This window comes from Lissotriton vulgaris, chromosome 4_1 (genome assembly GCF_964263255.1).
Source record: "Lissotriton vulgaris chromosome 4_1, aLisVul1.2, whole genome shotgun sequence".
Taxonomy (NCBI): domain Eukaryota; kingdom Metazoa; phylum Chordata; class Amphibia; order Caudata; family Salamandridae; genus Lissotriton; species Lissotriton vulgaris.
Window position 1 is genome coordinate 1,363,697,563 of NC_141691.1, and position 21,505 is coordinate 1,363,719,067.

A 21,505-nucleotide genomic window follows, 5' to 3' on the forward strand; every position below is an offset into this window, starting at 1 on the left:
GCATAGCCCGGTTCAAACCAGTTGCTGGGGCACTCCCGCCCCAGCTCTGGCGCGAAACTGGACAAAGGGAAAGGGGTGTAACCACCCCCTTCCCAGGCCCACCCATAGGAGGGACCTAGGCAGGTAGTCCAACCCCTTAGCTTAGTATAAGTATAGGAGCTGTGTCCCCAGGACTTTAGATTATCCTGGAAAGAAACTTTGATACAGAACTCTTGGACCTTTGACATTCTATACTGACTAGAAGACAGAAGACAACTCCCTTGTGATCAAGGAGTGACCACCCTGTGCAAACAGGCACCACCAGTAACTTGCTGGTCTGCTTTGTCGATGCTCCCGCCGGAACCCGAAGACTCAGCGACACAAGAACTGGACTCTAGGAATTTGCTAACTCCGACCCACATCCACAGGAAAGCTGAGACCCGTGGCAGACATGAGAGACATGGGACCAGACACCCTGGACATCCTGTATTTTGCTAACTGCTCGACTACAGAGGTACCCTCGCAGTTGTGCATTGGGATACGAAAAGCCCCAGATCCGAGCACCATTTGTACCAAAGCTCAGCCTTCCACACTCCACGAGTACCGCGTGGAGCCCACTCTTGCATTTCAGCTTGATGCATCTTCCCGGTTCCTTGCCCATTGGCTAGTGATCCCCCTGAAGACTTTTCTTTTGAACTAAACTGCTTTCCTTATTGCCCCAGGCTTGCTCCAGCTTCCCTTTAAATGAGAAGCGCCACAGACCTTGCTGGTCTGCAACAGAGCCAATATTGAGATCCTGCGTGGGTTGCGGTTGCCAAGGCTTGTTGGGTCCATTCCGGGAACCAACACCGCAGTCAACTAGATCCTTTGTGGCATAGCTTGTATCCAGTACCTGGTCATCGTTGATGCCTCCTGGACCTCGTTGCTGAAGAGAGAAGCTCACCTTCTTCACCTTCAAGCACGCGACATCGCCTGGTTCCTTCCTGGTCACTGGCTAGTGACCCAGACTCTGTCCCCTCTGCTTTCAGGTTCTTCACATCGCCGATCCACCCTTGGATCCACCTGGACACTTTTCCTCTGGTTGCCTGTAGCACTTCTTTGCAGATCTCCATAGAAAACGACAACGAAACCCGACACGAAAAGAAACCTATACACCATTCCCTGGGTGAGGTAACACGAGTACTCCGGTGCTCCCGTGGGTCTTGACTCTCGAAGTGTCCTAGTTTAAAAGGGTTCCATCCTAGTCCATCTGGAAGTGTCCTTAAATAGTAACTTTGTAACTTCTTTGTTTGCCATTATAAGTCAACGGTAACTCGCGACTGTGTTTAGACACTGCACGCGTCTCCCTTGGGCCTCCTACTTCCTAACCTTTGGTTGTTTAGTGTAGTCACAGCGATTCTACAGGCCCTAGGCCTACTGACTAACTCTCACGTGGTTCTTATACCACTTGCTTAGTATGTGGTTTGTGAGTCCTCTAGGGCATAACTGTATTTGTACAACTTATTGTACGCTAATTTAGTAACTTGTGATGTACTTCGACCTCTGACCTCATAAAGAGTGCAAAGGGATTGTGTTTAGAACAAATACATATATATTTGATATATACCTTGTGTGGTGTCCTTTCATTTGGTATTCAAGGGATTATAATTGGTAAAACAGCTTGCTTCACATGGTCTCTGAAGTCTTAGCCCTGACTTCTAGTCCATGCTACCACTAGGATAGCTTGTCTATCAGGTTGACTTTACAACCACCATCAATAAGGGTCGATTAGACTGGTGCAAGGTGCCCACTAGAATAGTGGACATCATATGCCAGGCTAACTTCTCACATGGCCTCCCATATGTAGGCCCTTTAGGGAGGGTGGGGAGCTGGATGTCGGGAGGAAGGAAACGGCGAGAGGATGGAAATGGCGAGAAGAGCGAAGAAGCGAGCAGAGACAGGCAAAACAGAGGGCAGAAAAACAAGCAGAAAAGGCAAAACAGAGGGCAGAAAAACGAGCACAAAAGGCAAACAGTGCAGAAGAGGACAAAAGCAAAGGGCTGAAAAACAAGCAGATAATGCAAAACAGAGGGCAGAAAAATAAGCATTAAAGGCTAAACAGAGCAGAAGAGGGCTAAACAAGAGTAGAAAAACAAGCAAAAAAGGCAAAATGGAGGGCTGAAAAACGAGCAGGAAAGGCAAAACAAATGCAGAAAAACTAGCAGAAGAAAGCTAAAACAGAGGGCAGAAAAATGAATAGCAAAGGCAAAACAGAGCAAGCGGCAAACAGATGAGGCCCAAACAGAGGGCAGTGGGTAGACAGGCAGAAGAGGGTAGCAGACTGTGGGCCAGCTAAACTGGAGAACTGTCACAGGGGGAGCTGGCACGATGACCAATAACACGGATTCGTTTGGTCCCGGAGCAGCGGGCAGCCCAGCAAATAGCGCCTCAACGCCTCACCAGGAGTAGTAAGGGCTATATAAGTGCAATTCTAATATAATGCAATACATATTACAAGAGTAGAAGAAAAGCATTTTAAAAAACGGCTTTTTAAGTTCTGTAAGAAATTTTGTGTGAAGATTGGGCCCTTTCCAAAGCACTAAGCGCAAAGAATTCCCATTTTAACTGCTTGGAAAAAAGAATGTTCACTCCAGCACCCGAACATCACGGAGGACATCCCGAAGACGAGACGGTCCATGCATTTGAAAGTTAGACCATTTAGTTTAGACATTGAATTGTGACCATGGTAATAGCCCCCGAGCGATGGGTCAGTTTCCTATACGAGAACACATTTGGTTGTGTCTTTGTTGCTTAACAGTTATTCCTGGCATTCATTCAGCCACTTAATTCTTAATCTAGACTTGCTACTAATTCTTTGGAGGTCTTTGCAAGTTACACATGAGTATACATGATCACTCCTTTTGGGCAGGGAAGTGTAAACATTACTTGGTGCAAAAGCTCAATGCCAGGCCCTATCATTCATGTGCATCAAATTGATTCCCCTAGTACTACCCTTGCTGCAACCGGACCAGGCTCCATTAAGGCCCTGGCAGGAACAGTTTTCTACACTGTAGTGATGAGGGCCAAGCGTAGGTTTGATTGAAACAGCTTTTATTCCAGGAATGACAACTTAACATCCACAGGTGGCATAAAGCAGTTAACACCAGAGAAACACACAGCAGAATGAAAGCCTGACACTCAGGATTCTAGAAGACATCATAAGTTCTAAAAATGACATCAAATAGGAATACAACACACCTCCCACCGAAAAACAAAAACAAAAAAAAAAAAACGATAAACCCTAAAAGAAAAGGAAAAGAAAAGAAAAAAAAACAACATTAAGAGCAAACATAATCCTTAAGCTTTACAGGAACATGTTTTACACGAGAACTACTGCGTAAACTGACAGGCAGGGAAGAGCACGCCTGAGAAACAACATTTTGAGAAACAACATCATGAGGTACAGTATTTTGAGACACAGCATGATGAGCATTAGACGGAACGACCTGAAAAGGAATATTGTTAGGACAAATTCGAGGCAGAGGTACTTGAGAAGAATGCAGATGATCAAAAGCTTCATGAGAACCATGAAAACCAGAATCAGAGGCAATAGGATCAAAATGGACATGCTTCTCATCTATGACATTTGACCTGCAAGCTGAAATACGCCTGAAGTTCCAGATCTTACCACCCTCAACTCTAACAGCTTTGCTAAAAACTTCTGTGACTTTGACAGGCGAAGACCACCTAGATATGCCTTTAGGAATGATACCTCCAAATTTCACCCTGACCAAATCACCAACAGAAATTTTGGCCGAAACAAATTTCGGGGAAGAATTCTTAACCATTTTGTCTTGGTATTTACCAATACGGTCTCTAATTCTACTCATATCCAGCTCTAAATACCCAGAATCTTTCGGCTTCAGCCACCAAGGAAAGATCTTGGTACCAGGTTTCCTGCAACGCAACATTTCAAAGGGGGACAAACCAGTAACAGAGTTGGGGGACATACGATAGGTGAACAAAGTGGCCTGCAGAGCTTTTTTCCACTTCAATCCACTCCGTAGGGCCAACTGGCAGGACTCCTTAATCACTCTGTTAAAACGTTCCACCTGGCCATTGGATTGTGGAGAATAATTCGAAACCCTTTTGTGGAGAATACCACAAGTTCCTAGAAAAGCAAAAAAAACTTCGCTTAGAAATTGAGGTCCATTGTCGGAGACAATTTCTTCTGGTAAACCCTCTCTACAAAAAACTTCATTTAAAAATTCAATAACAACTTCAGAATTGACTTTTTCAACAATTTTTAGCTCGGGCCACTTGGAGAAATAATCTACGAGAACCACGGCAAACATATCTTTTCCTGACTGGTAATTGAAAGGACCGATGATGTCAATTCCTAACTTCCTCCAAGGTCCACACACAAATTCAATGGGAGAAAACCCAGAAGAAATAGGTTTGACAGATTTGTCGCTCAAAGAACAAGGAGAGCAGTTCCTTACCCACCTGTCAACCATCGCGTCCATACTAGGCCACCAATAGTACTCTCGGATTCTCCTTTTAGTCGTGGACATCCCCATGTGACCTTCATGGGCTAGCCTGCAAATGGATTCACGGACATTGAGGGGAGGAACAATTTTGTCATCTCTGTAAACCATATCATCAATTACTGACAATTCGTCTTTAACTTTAAAGAAAGAGGCTAAATCACCACTCAACTTCCTCTCTTCAGGCCAACCAGTGCTCAAGAAGGCTTTGACCTTAGCAAGAACCTCATCGTGACTCATAGCATCAGACCAAACGCTTTCAGTAATGGAATTTCCTACATCCTTACCACCAATTAGATTAACATCACTAAGAGAGAAAGCGACATCACATTCGTCAGAAGGAAACGTGTTAGAAGTATCACCAACAGGAAGACGTGACATACAGTCAGCATGTACATTTAGTCGTCCAGGGACATAAACAACTTCACACCGGTACTCTTGCAACTTAGCAGCAAGACGAGCCAGGCGAGCAGTGAGAGTTCGACCACCACCAGCAGACAACATGTTAACAAGAGGCTTATGATCGGTCCTCAAAATAAATTTCGTGCCCCAAAGGAATTGTCGAAAATGCTGAGTAGCCCAAGTGCAAGCAAGAAGCTCCTTCTCTATAGTAGAGTAATTAAACTCGGCGTCCCGTAAAGTCCGAGAAGCATAGGACACAACATATTCACCAAAACGGTCCTTTTGCATAAGTACGGCACCAAGCCCTACATTACTGGCATCTACACAAACAATGCAGTTTTTGTGGACAGAGAAAGGTTTAAGAAAGGGAGCATTGACAATTTTGCTTTTTAAAGAATCACAAGAGGTTTTCTGTTCTGTACCCCAAACAAATTTAGCCTGTTTTTTAAGCAAAGACCGCAAAGGGTGTACAATAGTAGAGTAATCTTTTACAAATTTCCCATAAAATTCGGTGAGACCTAAGAAAGACAACAGTTGTTCCTTTGAGGAAGGAATGGGAGCATCTGTAATACTTTTTACATGATTAAGTTTAGGTTTTATGCCATCTTTAGAGATCTCATGTCCCAAATATTCAACTTTGGGTTGCCTAAATTTGCATTTGTTAAACTTTAAAGTAAGACCCTTTTTTTGCACATTAGACAACACACAATGTAAATTCTGATCATGTTCCTTGACATCTGCCCCAAAAATCAGGATGTCATCTTGGAACGCGATGGCTCCTTTGCAGTCAAGAAGAACCTCTTTCATCAGGCGTTGGAACACAGAAGCAGCACTAGCGAGTCCAAAAGGCATTCGCAAATACTGGAACATGCCTTCAGGAGTCACAAAAGCTGTAAGTCTTTTGGAATCTTCGTGCAGCTCAACCTGATGATAGGCGCTAGCCAAATCAATGGTTGAAAAGACAGTAGCACCTGTGAGAGAAGAAATTAGTTCATGGATGTTAGGGAGAGGATGTTTATCTACCCAAATCTCCTTGTTTAAACTGCGGAGATCCACACACAAACAGAGTTCCCCAGAACTTTTGAGCGATAAAACAATGGGAGAAACCCAAGGAGAGGATTCTATGGGCTCAATGATTTGTTTAGATACAAGATCGCTCAAAATGTCCTTTAGCTTCTCAGGATAGGCCAATGGAACATTCCTGACCCTGTGTTTGACTGGAATGGCATTATCATTCAGGATAATCTTGTGTTGAAAATCAACAAATTTACCTAAGGTGTCCTTGAAAACATCAGGGAACATTTTCTTAGTGTACTCTACAAACAGAGAATTGTCTTCCACATCACAAATACTCAAAACATAAGGTTCGCCTAAATAAACAGGGGGATTGGCATTGGGATCAAGTTTAATGCCAAGTAAACGTTGATGTGGCCAACTTAAGATAGCGACACCTTTGGTGGCAACATAAACTTTCCCTTTGGCGAATCTATCGGCAACCTGAATATCAGCCCAAAAGAAACCTTCCATGTTTATTTTTTTTCCAGTGTAACCACCTGGAGAAATGTCAGAGGTAAGAAGCTCTCTGTCACCCCAGAGGTTTTTGAAAAGATTCAAACCAATGATGGAATACCATGAACATGAATCCATCATTAGGAGAATGGGCTGGTTATCCACTAAAATGGTGTAAGAGGGAAACTCTTTCTGTTCAGAATCATCCACAGATAGAATACAATTGAAACTTTGTAAAACTTCCTCCTCTTCCTGTGAAATGTAATTGACCCTTTGGGAAGAACGACAAACATTGGCAAAATGTCCTTTCCTTTTACATTTAACACAAACTCTATCCCAAGCTGGACACCCTCTATAATTTCCCAAATGATTAGAGCTACCACATCTATAACAATAAACATTTTTCCTGTAGGAAAACTTGTTTTCAACAACATTCTTATTTTCAGGAACTTTCTTTTCATTGTCCTTTCTAGGAGGTAACTTATTAAAATTAGAAGGCGTGTTTTGGCTCTTCACTAAAGAAACTTCAGTTTCAGGAACTTGAGGTTTGGAGGCTTGACCTCTGATTTCCGAAACAAATAATTCGGATTGCTCAATGCCTTTAGCGATATTGATGACAGAACTCAAGGAAGATTCTGTGCCTAACCAAAGTCTCTCCTGAATTTTCTTGCTTTTGGTGCGCATCATTATCTGATCTCTGAGAACTTGTTCGTAGGAGATTGTTTCAAAGGCACATGAACAAGCTAGGGAACGTAAAGCAGAGACATAATCCTCAATGGATTCATCCTGTTTTTGAACGCGGGAATACAATTTGAAGCGTTCCATAACAGTATTTATCTTTCTTCCAAAGCGAATTTTCATTTGAGCACAAGCCTTCTCGAAAACATCCATGTCTCCTGCATCATCAATTGAATTGTGACGTCAGACGTCGTGAAGTTGAAAGGGTAATGCCCAGAATGCACTTGGTTTCCGGAATCGGCGAGAAGACAGAAGCTCTTCGGCGTTGCCAGGCGCAATGAAGGTTCTTTCGTGTTGCCTGGATGCAGCGGATGCAGGTACAGCGGGTGCAGAGGTTCTACGCAGTTTAAAGGATGCGTTTAACGGAACCTAAGACTCGGTATGTAGAATATTTTCCAAATAGTGTAATAAGTAAAGAAAACTCACGGCTACCTCGTCGGAAATGGCAAGTTCAAGGTTGGATAACAAGAACGTCGGTAGAGTTGATTCAAAGGCAGTTTCCGTGATTTTCAGCAGAAAAGTGAACGTTGTCATCCACAATGTCCTTCTTGAAGTAGGAGTAGCTGTAGTTACCCAGTCGTCGCCAGAAATTATGTAGTGATGAGGGCCAAGCGTAGGTTTGATTGAAACAGCTTTTATTCCAGGAATGACAACTTAACATCCACAGGTGGCATAAAGCAGTTAACACCAGAGAAACACACAGCAGAATGAAAGCCTGACACTCAGGATTCCAGAAGACATCATAAGTTCTAAAAATGACATCAAATAGGAATACAACATACACCTTACCTTACACTTGTGCGCCGCAGTTGCGTCACTTTTCGTGACGCATCAGCAGCGTAAACAATGAGCCGTGTTGAGCCATATTTACAAAGTGAGCATCTAGGAAGATGCGTCACTTTGTAAACCTCTGTGCCACATTATACCTGCGTCAGGTATAATGTATGCAGGGTGGGTGTTCCTCTGCAAGAAAACCTTGTAGAAGTGGCACAGAGAACTCTATCACATTTCACTGCAATACTTCTAGGACGCCACTGCATCAAAACCTTATGCCTGTCTCATAGCAGGCATATGGGTGACCAGCGCAATGTGTATAGGCTTCGTCCATGCATTGCTGGAGTTGTTCCATATTACGACAACTCCAGGCAATGTGCAAGTTTTAAGCTGACAGACACGTCAGGATTTCTGACGCATCTGTCATTCCTTGTGACATGGAGCTCCGTACAGTAAATAAGGCGCATCCATGGTGTCACAAGGAGGGCGCAGTGAAAAGTGTTGCATTGCGGTTTTATCGCAGCAAAGCAAAACTTTTCATAAATGAAGCCCAGAGTTTCTTGACTTGGAGCAGTGGCGTAATGTAAAATAATCGCCCTCCCTTCCGAAGAATGTGAGGAGGGCCTCGAACTTAACAGAAGGGGGTCACCTGAAGCATTTGGGGGCCTGCTGCACCACAGAGAATGCTGGGGCTTGCGTTACACCCCTGACTTGAAATCTTACTTAATCAGCAGGGTCCCCTCTCTTCTTGCAAGACCAGTCTTGGACTGAGAGTTTTTCAAAATTGCAAACCCCATGCTGGTTATACTTTGCTTGGTATAAAGATTCATTTTTGCTTGCAGGACAGCAAAAACCCAAAAGTACTATGAAAATGCACTTTGTCCAATGTGTGTGTGTATCAGGCTGCATTGTTTTTTTCTCTCCATTTTTTCTACCGTCATGTTGATGTGGGTAAGGACGGCTTTAGGGCAGTGTGACTGGTGAGGCCCCACTGGGCTCTGACCTGTGGAGGGGGCGCTGACCTCAGGGAGGCCACTGTGTTTAGTAAGAACTTATGATTAGAGAGATGAGGGGCACTTTTGCTCTGTGGTAGTGAGAGAATGTGAGGAGGCGGTCATGGGGTGTGGGGGTGCCAAAAATGATTGTCGCACTGGGCGCCACCAGCTCTGAAGCCGGCCCTGGTTGTGGGAGATACTCAGGTTGCCCAGGATACGCGGCAGGACGGTAAGTTCGCAGCAACGACGAGCTCTGGAAAGAGGGAAGAAGACCTTCGTCGTCTGTCTGTAAATGGATGAGGGGAACGGGGAAGACGCCGCGTAATCCTGACACCGCGGGCAGGACGCCTTTTTCTGAATTTCATTAAAGAAGATAAATTTTCAACAGCAGCGCTTGCATCAATAAAATATGCTAAGAACCTATTTTGCACGCAGATGCAGCCACTTTCACATTCTCTTCATTTTAACGACCATCTTAATTTAATGTACATAGAGATAGATGCGTGTAGTGTTGTCATGCATTTCACAGCTGATAATATTTGGAATATCTTCCCTGGATGGACCTTTTGCTTTCCTCGCAACGTTTCTCAGGATAACGTGCTGGAAAAAACACCGAGCCTGTGATAAAATCATAAGGGAAGGCGCGCGATCATCTGAACGGAAACCGTGAAACACTTCAGCTATTAAAGCTCCCTGTGCAGCCCTGAGACGCGAGGCGAGAGATTTGCTGTTTTCACAATTTTTACTGTTTACTCATTTGCGAAATGCGTGCTCGAACGAGATATAATTGTTTTCATTTAAAATCCTGGTCCGCGGTATTTATCCGGAGGCCTATTATGTCGCTTAAGTATTTGCTGCTTTGATGAAACAGATTAACGACTGATCCAATTAGTGCCATTCGAGGGGCAGGCAGGAGTCCGATAGCTTGCCTGCTCAACAATCAATAACATGGGAAGGGTCACACTAGGCCCTGCGGTCTGAAAAAAATAGGTTATTGTATGCATAATAATCCGACCTTTTCACGGGAACCAGCTAACCGCTGAAAAGCGTAACCCACATCAGTTGTCGCCCTCCAGTGGAACGAGAGACTTCTATATGCCTTGCTTTTATTGTATTTTTTTTTATTTTTTTTTTTATATACTGTATACAATCATCAATACTGTTGCAGGGTTCACCACAACTCGAATAAATCGTTAGTACAATGCTGTATATGTGGTAATTTAAAAAAACATTAGTAATGCCAACAGGTCTGGTTTATGAATGAAAGTCCAGCTTAAATTATGCAGGGTTTCGACTCAATAAGTCATCATACATGCTCCTCATCCATGCACCAGTGCTTAATTTGAGCCAGTGGTTTCTGGCACTCAGCACCAGCACTTACTTCATTGTCAGCACCACTAGTGACAGTCTGCCAGAAGGTGGTGCTAACTGGCTAATTTTGAGATGAACACAACAACAGTTAATTATCAATTCAATATACATAAAAAATTACTATTACCTGCCGCCCAAGCCATCCTTATAGCTGTGGGGGCCTGAAATAGTCGGAATTGTTGAATTTGTAGGAGTATGATTGTTAGCAGTTCCAGGCTTTGCCACTTTGTGCGGCAGCCATGAGAGAGGGGGTGGGGTGGGGGGCTGGTGAGCAAATCCAGCGTTTGCTGTCCTGTGCTGTGCGGCCGCAGGTGAGAGGGAGGGTGACTGCCGCCCCTAAAACTCAAGCCACCTGGGGCGCACCTATCCCCCACCCACTCCCCCCTTGCTACGCCACTATTGGTTAGCAGTTGTGTTGTTACTATCATTGATGTGCAAAGAAGAAAATGGTATGGAGGGATTAATCACTCATGTATTGTCGATAAAGGCACCATCAATTACCCTGACCTTTTCAATATATCTCAAAGATGATTATAATTCTGTAAGATACACATACTATTCAGTGGGACAATGGGACAAAAAAATCAATTATTCATAGCAAAGACATAAAGCATAATATACATACAACATGAACAAATACAAAAATTATTATAATAACATCAATATAATACATATACACAATATATACAACCTATACACAACCCTAACATATACAACTACTAATGCACACTCCTTAATCCAAGTGATACACTGTGAGGTAGTCCTTTTAGTGCCAGAGTTATCACACCTCTCTCTTGCTCCCCAGCATGCGCCTATAATCTCATGCAAAATACATAATCATTGGACTCCTCCTATATCTGTCGACGCAGTTGCAGTTGCTTGTCAGCCCACAATTTCTTTTGGCCTCTTCAGGACAAGGGTACAAAATATCTGTAATGTTCTCCGCACTCTCAATTAAAACAAGAGTTCAAATCTCCTAGGGTATATATACCTGTTGGACTTGGACCTCTTTGGCAGGTTCACCCCTAAACTTTTTGCCTTTAGCCTCTGGCATGGAGGTAGTGATTTTAGGCCTCTGCGCACTTTAGCACTGTGGCCCAGTGTGTGTGGGTGGGGAGTTGGCCTGCCCTCCCCTAGGAGTGCATGGGGAATATGTGTGTCCATGGTAGTTCCTGATGTGTGGGGAGTGCAGGGTCGAGTCTGGTATGTGCGAACTCGTGAGATTAAATGATGTTTGCGGATTTATTGTATCTAGTGTGGAAGTGCCACTTTTAGAAGTTGGCATGTCTGTGCAGTAAATGTGAATTGACTGTCTGGCTTCTGATTGGCTGGAGCTGGCTGGTGTGTCTGGCTCTTGGAACCAGGCTGGGTCTCCCCCGGTGGTGAATGGAGATATCTGCATGTTGATGGCAGGGAGGAGTGCACCTGGGACCTGACTAGGGCTAGGCTTACCCCCCACAATGCTGGATCCACCCCCTGTGGTGCGTCTGATGCCCCTGGCCTGTCTTGTGAATAGGGAGGGGGGCTGAGCCAAACAAAGTACTCCAGAACCAGTTGCATCTGGTTCTCCCCTTGCCTAGACTGCTACATCAAAGGATTTATGTGTATAAAAGAGGGGCTGTGACCCCAAGTAAATGTTCTTGTTTTGTGGACTTGAATCTACCAGGGGCGTACTGCTGCTGGGGCTCAAGGGAAGGCTTGCCTCCCTGGGCTCTGCCCAGCCCCTAGATGCCGGGACGACTCCTTTCTGTTTGGGACTCTTCTGCCTTGCCTGAGGGGACTGGAGGACTTTTTCTTTGCTAAGAGCTGCCTGCTCAATTTCCCTGCCCCAGGACTTCTTGGACTCCCTAGCGCCCTGTGAGCACTCTGTTCCCCTGGTGGCCCTAAAAGAGGGAATCCCCAGCGCAAGGATTCCCCCCACGGCCCCTTCATAGCAGGTGCCCACCCTGCATCCTGTCCGCTTATTTTGGACTTTCTTAAACAGGTGCCTACCCTGCATTATGGTTGCCGCGCTGATGCTTATTTAAATCGCACGGGTGCCACCCCGTGACTTGACTCTTATTTTAACATTACGGGTGCTCCGCATGTCGCCTGCCCCAATGCCTTTATCAATTTAAATGCGGGTGCCCACTCCGCGCTGCACCGCCGCGGCCCGAGCCGCCCTCGAAACAACGTTTCACCGAGCTGCCGGTGTTGCCCCGGGCCGACCCGGAAGCCAAGCGCCCTTGCCTGACTCGGGGCGGGCCCAGGGCTTGTCATTTCCACTTCCTCTCTGTGGTCGGGGAGAAGCCGTGCAGCAAAAGTCCCGGTTCCGAGATGGGGGACCGGGTGAAGAGGCGCCTGTTGTGCCCCATCCTGGAGCCATGGTGTGGTGGGACTCCCCGAAGTGAGGGGGAGCCCCCGGAGGCCGCATCCCGCCGCCCAACCGGAGTAGCGCCAGTCCTTGGAGAGGAGCCCCTAGAGAGCAGCCCAGTGAGTCAGAGAGGGCTGGGGGGGCTCCAAGGGAACTATTGAGGGTGCCACCATTTTCTGGAAGCTCCGTTGAGTGGGGGCATATTTCATTTGAAAGCGCCCGTGCGCAACACGCTTTTCCGGCAACTTCTTTTCCTTAATGGGGGCCTGATTTGTTCACAGCTCCCCGGGGGCTGCAACATTGGGACATATTTACTTTAAGGTCCCTGTCCTTTCCCCCATTTCTGCGGCCTGATTTTTAGAGCCAGATGGCTCCACCTTTGGGGGCATTATGTATTTAAGGAGCCAGAGCAGTGGTGGCTGGTGACATTTGAAAGTGGTAGGGCGTAAAGGTCCGCAATAAGTGTTGTTTCGTTTACTTGAATGTTGTGACACGCAATGCCCTCGGCTCGAAAGCAGCATTCACTGAACGTATTGTTATATAAAGTGCATAATGATAACACGCTTCCAGTATTTGGGTTGCAGCCCAGTTACAACATTGTTCAACATATAGAAAGTCCGTGCCCTCTGACACCCACAGGCACATGTGTGAGTGTGTGTGAACATTACGAATCCAGACAGACATACGCAGTTTCTGGCACTAACCTGAGAAAATCTAACCCCAATATGAAGAATTGAACTGAACATGATTTTTGAAAAACGTGCATCACAATAAATACTACTTCAAAGTAAAATCGTATAAAATATGCGCATCCATTGTCCGAGTCTATTGATGTACTGAGTACAATGTCCGCAATCTGAACTTTTTGCCTATGCGCGCGGCACTATTGTGTGAATTTAACGAACGTCAAATGGACATATTCACACGTGTTCGAAGACGGAGTCCAGTGTTCAACACAGACTGAATAAATATGCACAACTTTCCATACTGGTGCATTTGCATCCTTAACCAAATTAAATATACGCTGACAGAATATACATCTATACTAACCGTCCATACACACACGTTGCAACGTTACATTGCTTCTTCCAAATAGTTTTAAGGAAAAAACGCATTACACTTGGCAAGATACACTTAGGCAGAAATATAATCATGTCAGAAACACGCTACACCGACGACCTGAGGGGATGAGGGGGGAGGCGGGAGGGGTTTGGAAACAAAACTATATATAAAATAAAATAAAGTAAACTTACCATCCGGAGACTCCGTCCCGACTCCCGCCGTCCTGGTTTTGAAGTCCTGCAGCCCATCATCAGGAAGGCGGCGCGGCAGGCAGCCTCCCTCCCCTCCACCGCTGCGTTCTTGATTGGTGCGGCCGGCTGCCCCCACCTATGTCATTTTCTCTCTGTATGCTGCTGCTGCAGCATACAGAGAGAACAGGGAGAGTGAGTGGGTGGTGTTACTCCAGGGCAGGGGGGAGTGGCTTGGGGGGAGTGGCTTTTTCACTGTTGTTAATACTGTCTGTTTGGGCGGCCTCAGGCTGCCCAAACAGTCACTATTAACAACAGTGGGCAAGCCACTCCCCCCTGCCCTCCAGTAACACCGCCCACTCTAAACCAGGAAGTTCTGCTTTCTCGCCGTGCGAGAAGGCAGAAACAAATGGTAGTTATATGGCAATAACTACCATATGTTTCTGCCTTCTCGCACGGCCAGAAAGCAGGGGGGCGGTGCCCAAATGCCCCCATTGAGGAGCCACCACTGAGCCAGAGTGCTCCAGGAGGCATGTGCCTTTTAAGAGCCGGTGTGGCTCCAACGCTGCACACATTTGTCTTCAGAGCCTAGAGGGCTCCAACATGTGCACTGTTTCCAGAGCCCTCGTGGGGCTCCATAGTTGGCACATTTGTTCCCAAGGGCCAGTGAGGGCCCATGCCGCAGTTTTGACTTTACTGCTTCCCAGCAATTAGTGGGCAGCTGCACCGTTTAGGACTCTTTATTTTAGGGGACATGCTTTCGGAACCCAGGAGGGAGACGCACTCCTTCCTCCCTATCTTTGCCTTCACAGCTGCACAGCACTTAGTACCAGCTCAACGTTTAGGCCTTCATTGAGACTCCCCGCTGCCCAGAAAGTAGTGGGTAGCAGCCACGTTTAGGTTTGCGCCAAGTGAGCCCCGGTGACTGTCGCAGCGCACCCTGACCTTGGACAAAGGGCATTTGAGCCCCTTTGAGATGGCCAGTTGGCCCAGGGGACAGGGGCGTAACAAACACCTCGCAGCCCATGCAGTGCGGGGGGGCCCCCAGTGTCCAGTACATGAAGGCCCCCCTCAGCTCATCTGCAGAGAGCTGTGACAGAGACAGGCTCGGAAGCAGAAGCTGCAATCTGCAGCCTGCTCTGAGCCCCTCGCTGACCCAGGGCTGAAGAGAAACCATGTTTCTCTTCAGTCAACAATGTTTCTCTTCAGTCAGAGCACGCCAGGCCCCTGACAGGGTGGGGGCTCTCGGAGAGAGAGTATTCCACGGGGCACTACTCGAGGGTCTGAGAAGGGATGAGGCAGCACAATGCTGACAGAGCAGGAACATGTTTGCACCTCCATGGCATGAACAGGAGAGAGCTGTGGGTAGGGCTGGGGTGGCAGAGGAGCAGGAGAGTTGTAAATTCCGGGGGGTTGGGGTGTTGCTGGCGATCATCATGCTTTGCCTGCTGCAGGGTCGGACCCTGCCTGCCTGTCAGAGATGTCTCACCAAAGGACCGTCTTCTTGCTGATGCTCTGGGCAGGGGTGGTGCAGTGCCAGCACCAAAGAGGTAAGAGTGGACATGAGCAGATGAGATGGGTGCCTGCCAACCCCATCTCATTTTTGTGGGGAATAACGACGTATCTATAACTTTGCTTACAATTCATTGTTTTTAATCAAGGTGTGCGGTCCAAGTGTGGATCATCATCTATTCGTACATAAGGGAATGCGCCAGGCAGTTGCTCCGTGCAGGGCAATGCTTCTCTTAACTGCCGTTTTCATTTTAAGGGGTTCTGTTTGAAGATGTTAGAGATTTGACAAGGCAAGTCATAAAGCTGTTCTTCCTGTGTAATTTAGGAATCAGCACAGTGCTCTTAGGGGCTATCCTTGCGCCGTCCGGAACTGTAAATGCACTGGTTGCAGTTGCCCAAAGTGCAGCAGGTACAGTGGCACCAGGCCCAGCAGTGTGAGGGTCCACTCTACCGCTGTTAAAGCTGGGTTTTACTCTCATGCCTGATGGTGGGGGCAATTCCTTGCTTGCATTAAGGCACATGGCACCCTTGCTGCTCTACTGCAAATGCACATACAGTGACTCGAAACAGCGCATAACATTGTGAATCCATGAATGGTACAGTTATTATTTTAAGTATTTACATCTCCTGAAGAGTGGTGGTGATGGGACTATATCATTCTGCCTAAGATCACACTGTGTTTCCAAGTAGGGGAGTCGTGATTAAAAAAACAAGTCCATTAATTCAACAGTCAGCGTCCTGCAAGTCCTCAACTGACTTTTTAAGGCAAAGACATTGGATTGCTGTACCTGGTCAGCTAAATCGAATCCCCAATGCAATTATATGCAAAGTAAAAAACGGTCACGTATTTTGTCCCATTATAACCGTCTTTTTCTATTTGTCCCATTTGGGAGATAAAGCGATGAATCCATTTGCTCAGGTTCACACATGGGTAAAGCGTGTAAAAGGATTGAATTCCTGGCTGCCGGTTTCCACAGTCTGCACTTAGCCACTGAATTGCTTCTGACTCCCTGTGACCTATCTGCTGCTGTGTGACTCTAGTGGACAAGGGTCCACTATGTTGAATGTGTTGTAGATGTTTTTCTGCTGAACAGGGACCATTGCTGTCTGTACATTAGGATGCAGATACACCCCTTCCAACTTACCCAACCCCCCTTTGCAGTTTCCTATGCAGGAGGCGGGTCCCGCTGGTGAGCTAAGGAATGGCAAATTATGGGGCACAGTCTTTGGCAGGGCTTTCTTGCCATGAATCCCATCTGTATTGAAAATGCAAAGCTTTATAAAGTATGCACATTGACTTGCTCCTGTTGAAGAATGTATTAACCAACACTCGCTGATTTAGTCTTAATTGAAGCACTAATCAACATTGTATTAGCACTCATTGAGTAAAGTAGATTGTGTAAAACTACGGGGGAGAGAATGTGGCCTATCGGCTAGGGCGTGCGACCTCGGAGTTGGGGAACCTGGTCCAAGTCTCGGCAGGGACGCTCGACATTCTGTGATTCTGAGCAAATCACTTAATCTCCCTGGTGCTCATGTAAAGCGCTCTGATACCCTCAGGTCTAGTTCGCCCTATAAAAAACTCCACACACAAAAAGACAGGATCTGGTGAGATGCATTGGTAGGTAAAAAATCAGGGGAAGAGCTATCAATGGTACAGCCAGTGCAGTGGTGCTCACCTTGATTGCCTGTGGAGACTGCATTATTTTACTCAATGGCTGCTCAGATCAGTGTTTTTCCTCATATCTGCCCTGCACCAACCTCTCTGCTTCCACTCGCTGGAGAGAAAGAAACTTGAAGGGCAGGTAGAAAAAAAACAGACCGGCCGCAGATGGGCATCAGAGATGAGCAGTGGTTTAATTTGTAGATTATTTCTGAGAGGCTGTATCGCGATGGTGCTCTGGCTGCTTGTCAAGAGTTGTGATGCTTTATAAGTGAGTGGCGCAGCCTCAGCCATCCAATGACAGAGCAGTTCATAATGAAGACACTTTAGAGGAGGTGCAGAGAAGGCAGGGTAGGCACTTTCGGCACATGCAATGCTGTCAGTTCATCACTCACCACCAGGGTCGGCTTTAGCTCTGGTGGTGCCCAGTTCTACAGTATTTTTTGGGTGTCCTCCTCCAATTACCTCCTCTTCGGATTCCCTCACTGTCATCTGTCAAAAGTGCCCCTCATCTCTCCATAGCCCCTCTCTCACATACATTTCATTTGTTTTAAAGCACTGTTAAAGGCTGGTTTTACTAATCCACTCACCTAGCCTAAAAAAATATAGATCTGTTCTTTGCAGCAGGCATATTAACCCTCTGTGCTACTTTATGGCAAGTTAAAACTGCCACTAGACACAACTCTGATCTATTTCTCTAGCAGGAACATTAATTACAAGAGTTATCTTGCCATTTTTATTGCTGCCCAAAAGCTGGATGTACAAGGAACTCTGCTGCAGGCGTTTTTAAATAGTAAGAAGCTGCTAATCACAGCGCCCCTCCTGAGTACAGTTCCTCTCTTCAGGTCAGCGCCTAGTGCGGCCTCACCATTCGCACTGCTCTAAAGCCGCCCGTGCTCACCACTCCCAAGCTCGAATTCCATATGGATATTTTCCCATAAAAGCTAGAAGAACTTATAAAAATGAACCAGTAGTGGAAAGTTGAAATAAACACATCTAAGGAAGACAGTGATTTTCCAGGGTAAACAAAGGTGAGCGCTTTTGTTCTAGAAACTTACTGAAACTGTGTCACTAATGAATCATTAGGGACATCCCCTTAGAGCACACCTCTTCTCCTCCCTTGGAATTAGAGGATTCCACACATTTTTTTATCCATTTTGGAGAAAGTTTATTCACTTTGTCTTTGTCTTTACTTGTAAGTTTTATATTAAACTCATGCGAAAACTTAGACTGAGGCATTTTTTTGACCACGTGCTTCCACATTCTGACAAAGAAACTGAAGATCAATTACGTGGATTACGTACAACCAGCACGTTCCAAGCTCCTATAAGCCACAAAACACTGGACTTGTTTGAAAAAATGGTAAAACAGGAACTGGCTCAACTGAAATGGGATAAAAGGACAAAAAGAAATATGACACAGAAAGACTTGGGTACCCTAAGGAAATTAGCAATGAACTCGCACATCAGATTTACGAAAGCCGATAAAGGGGGTGCACTAGTCATTATGAACAATGATATGTATGAAAAGAAAGTCCAGGAACATATCTCAGACACTACAACTTACTTACCACTGGATGGGAATCCCACCAATGAATTTATCAAGATATTGACCAACATTGTCAGTAAGGCATATGAGATGGGAACTATTAATATCAAAACCAAGAACTTTTTGATCAAGACAAATCCAAAAAGTCCGGTATTTTACATGGTACCAAAAGTCCACAAAGATCTAATGGACCCACCACTACGACCAATAGTATCAACTAGAGGAAGTCTACATGAGCCTATAGGTCAACTAATTGACAAATATCTCCAGCCTACAGTCAGAAAAATGAGAACCTATGTAAAAGACACGACTGACTTTTTACTGAAACTAGAGGAAATATAATTGGAGCCAAATGAATCTGTCATCATGTGCACGGCAGATGTAAAATCTTTGTACACAGTGATACCACATCAGTTGGGAATGGAGGCAATTGAAAAAGCCCTGTTGAACACAGACATGAGTTTGGATTTTCAGGTATTTCTCATGGAACTAATGACTTTCACTCTGTACCAAAGTTACTTTAAGTATGATAATAAGTGGTATCAACAACTCACGGGAACCGCCATGGGAAATTCGGCGGCCCCGGTATACGCGAATATCTTCATGGAAGACTTTGAAGAATCCAACATGTTGTCAAAACCCATCTGGAAAGAAAACCTGAAATTCATAGTTCGTTACATTGACGACATTTTTATCATGTGGAAATCCTCCAAAGCTCTGCTAGAAACAGCGCTAGAAGAATTTAACAGACAGGACAGCCGAATTCAAATAACGTGGGACATATCAGAATCCACGGTAACCTTTCTTGATGTCAGAATCACCCACACGGAAAAAGGCTTTGAAACTAATGTATATCGCAAAGACACTGACAAGAACAATTTGTTACACTACACTAGTTTTCATCAGCCAAGTTTGAAACTACATCTACCCTATTCCCAAATGGCAAGGGTCAAAAGGATAACTTCAGAGAACGAAAATGTCAAACAAACCTTGGATGAGATGGGCTTATGATTCATAAACAGAGGTTATCCCAAAGAGGTGATTAATAAAGCCAGAGAAAAAGTGGATAATATGGATAGGAGGAATCTTCTAAAAACAACCCAAAAACGTGAAGAAACACGGATAGTTGCGGTATCCAAATACTCGACACAAAGCAACAACTTCAAAAGGATCATCATAAAACATTGGAGCATGTTAAAATCTGAACCTGATTTTCTAAACACATTTGCACAGAATCCAATATTTGCACATACCAGGGCACAGAACTTAGGAGCAATCCTCAAACAACGGAAACCAACAACTGGAACATTCAAAGGAACCAAACCATGTTTAAACTGTGGTTGTTGTAACAACATCATCAAAGGAAATTCCATTAATCACCCAATGAAAGGAAATAAAATAAAGATCAGAGTCAACGCCACATGCAACTCCAAGAATGTAATTTACGCACTGAAATGCCCATGCGGCAAATTGTACATTGGGAAAACAGAGAGAAGCATCAAGATAAGGCTGACCGAACATAAATCCAACATCAGACTCAAGAACTTAAAATCAACAGTAGCCACGCACTTCATAGAGGCAAAACACAACATCTCTCAACTACAGTATATCATCCTCGAAGTAGTAGAGAAAGCAGAAGGAAGAGACAATACCAAACACATGTTACAACGTGAAAACTTTTGGATTCACAAATTGTCTACCCACAGTCCCAATGGACTGAATGAAAGGAGCGAATTATCGTGCTATCTCTGAATAGCAACTGGTAATGTATATTAGTAAAGGGTACCACCGGTCCCCCTTACACTGGACTGAATGACCTGCGATATAACATACATTTTTTTTGGTTTGTCTTACATTTGAATGTAATTTCTAATAATGTTCAGCCTAATACATGTAATTCTCACCCACGACGCACTAAGTGACAGCATAGCACTAGCAGTTAAGTTTTAGCCCTTGGTTGCAGCAGCATACCAGGGTTCGATCCCCCCACATCACCGATATACACATCCTCTAATTTTTACTTTTAGAATTATCATGATCCACTATTCTGGTCACCTATCATTAGTTTAAGTTATTTCTTACACCGGATAGCAGAGTTAACATAGTTTATCCCGGCGGTTTTTTGATCGCCGCATCTTTCTCCCGCCTCACGATCACATGAGCGGAACAAGAGCTTATAGGAATAGATGTTGTTAGTCACCATGACTACCATCCGTCTTTCGGAAGGGCTGAGAACGCCGATCGAGACGCCGAACCATTTGAGACTAGGTCAGTTTCCTAGAAGCTCTAAACCACACTTTAGTTTAAATATAGAGTTATATATACGCGAATAGAATATTTACCCGAGCGCTTGCATCTATCTCTATTTTTTTACAGATTCTGAATCCAATAGAGAATACAGTGACACGTGAGTGAACCCACTAGTATACTTAGAACATACACCGAAGAGTGTTAAACAATGTGTTAGTCATTGTGCTTTGAGAAGTATGTCAATGGTTTGAACAGATTTAAAAATCACACGCTATACATTCTAATTTTGGTATTATATGTTTCTTTGTTTTAGAGTATGTATTCCCTGATGAAGGGCGCTTCGGTACGCCCGAAATGCATTGGATAACAAAATAATCTATGTCACTGATGTAAATATACGCTTCTAAATGTTGTGAATGATTTAAACAACAAATATAAAACTTACAAGTAAAGACAAAGACAAAGTGAATAAACTTTCTCCAAAATGGATAAAAAAATGTGTGGAATCCTCTAATTCCAAGGGAGGAAAAGAGGTGTGCTCTAAGGGGATGTCCCTAATGGTTCATTAGTGACACAGTTTCAGTATACATTATAGGCACCCAGGGACGTTGGTCGCCACCCTTCGAAGCACCCAA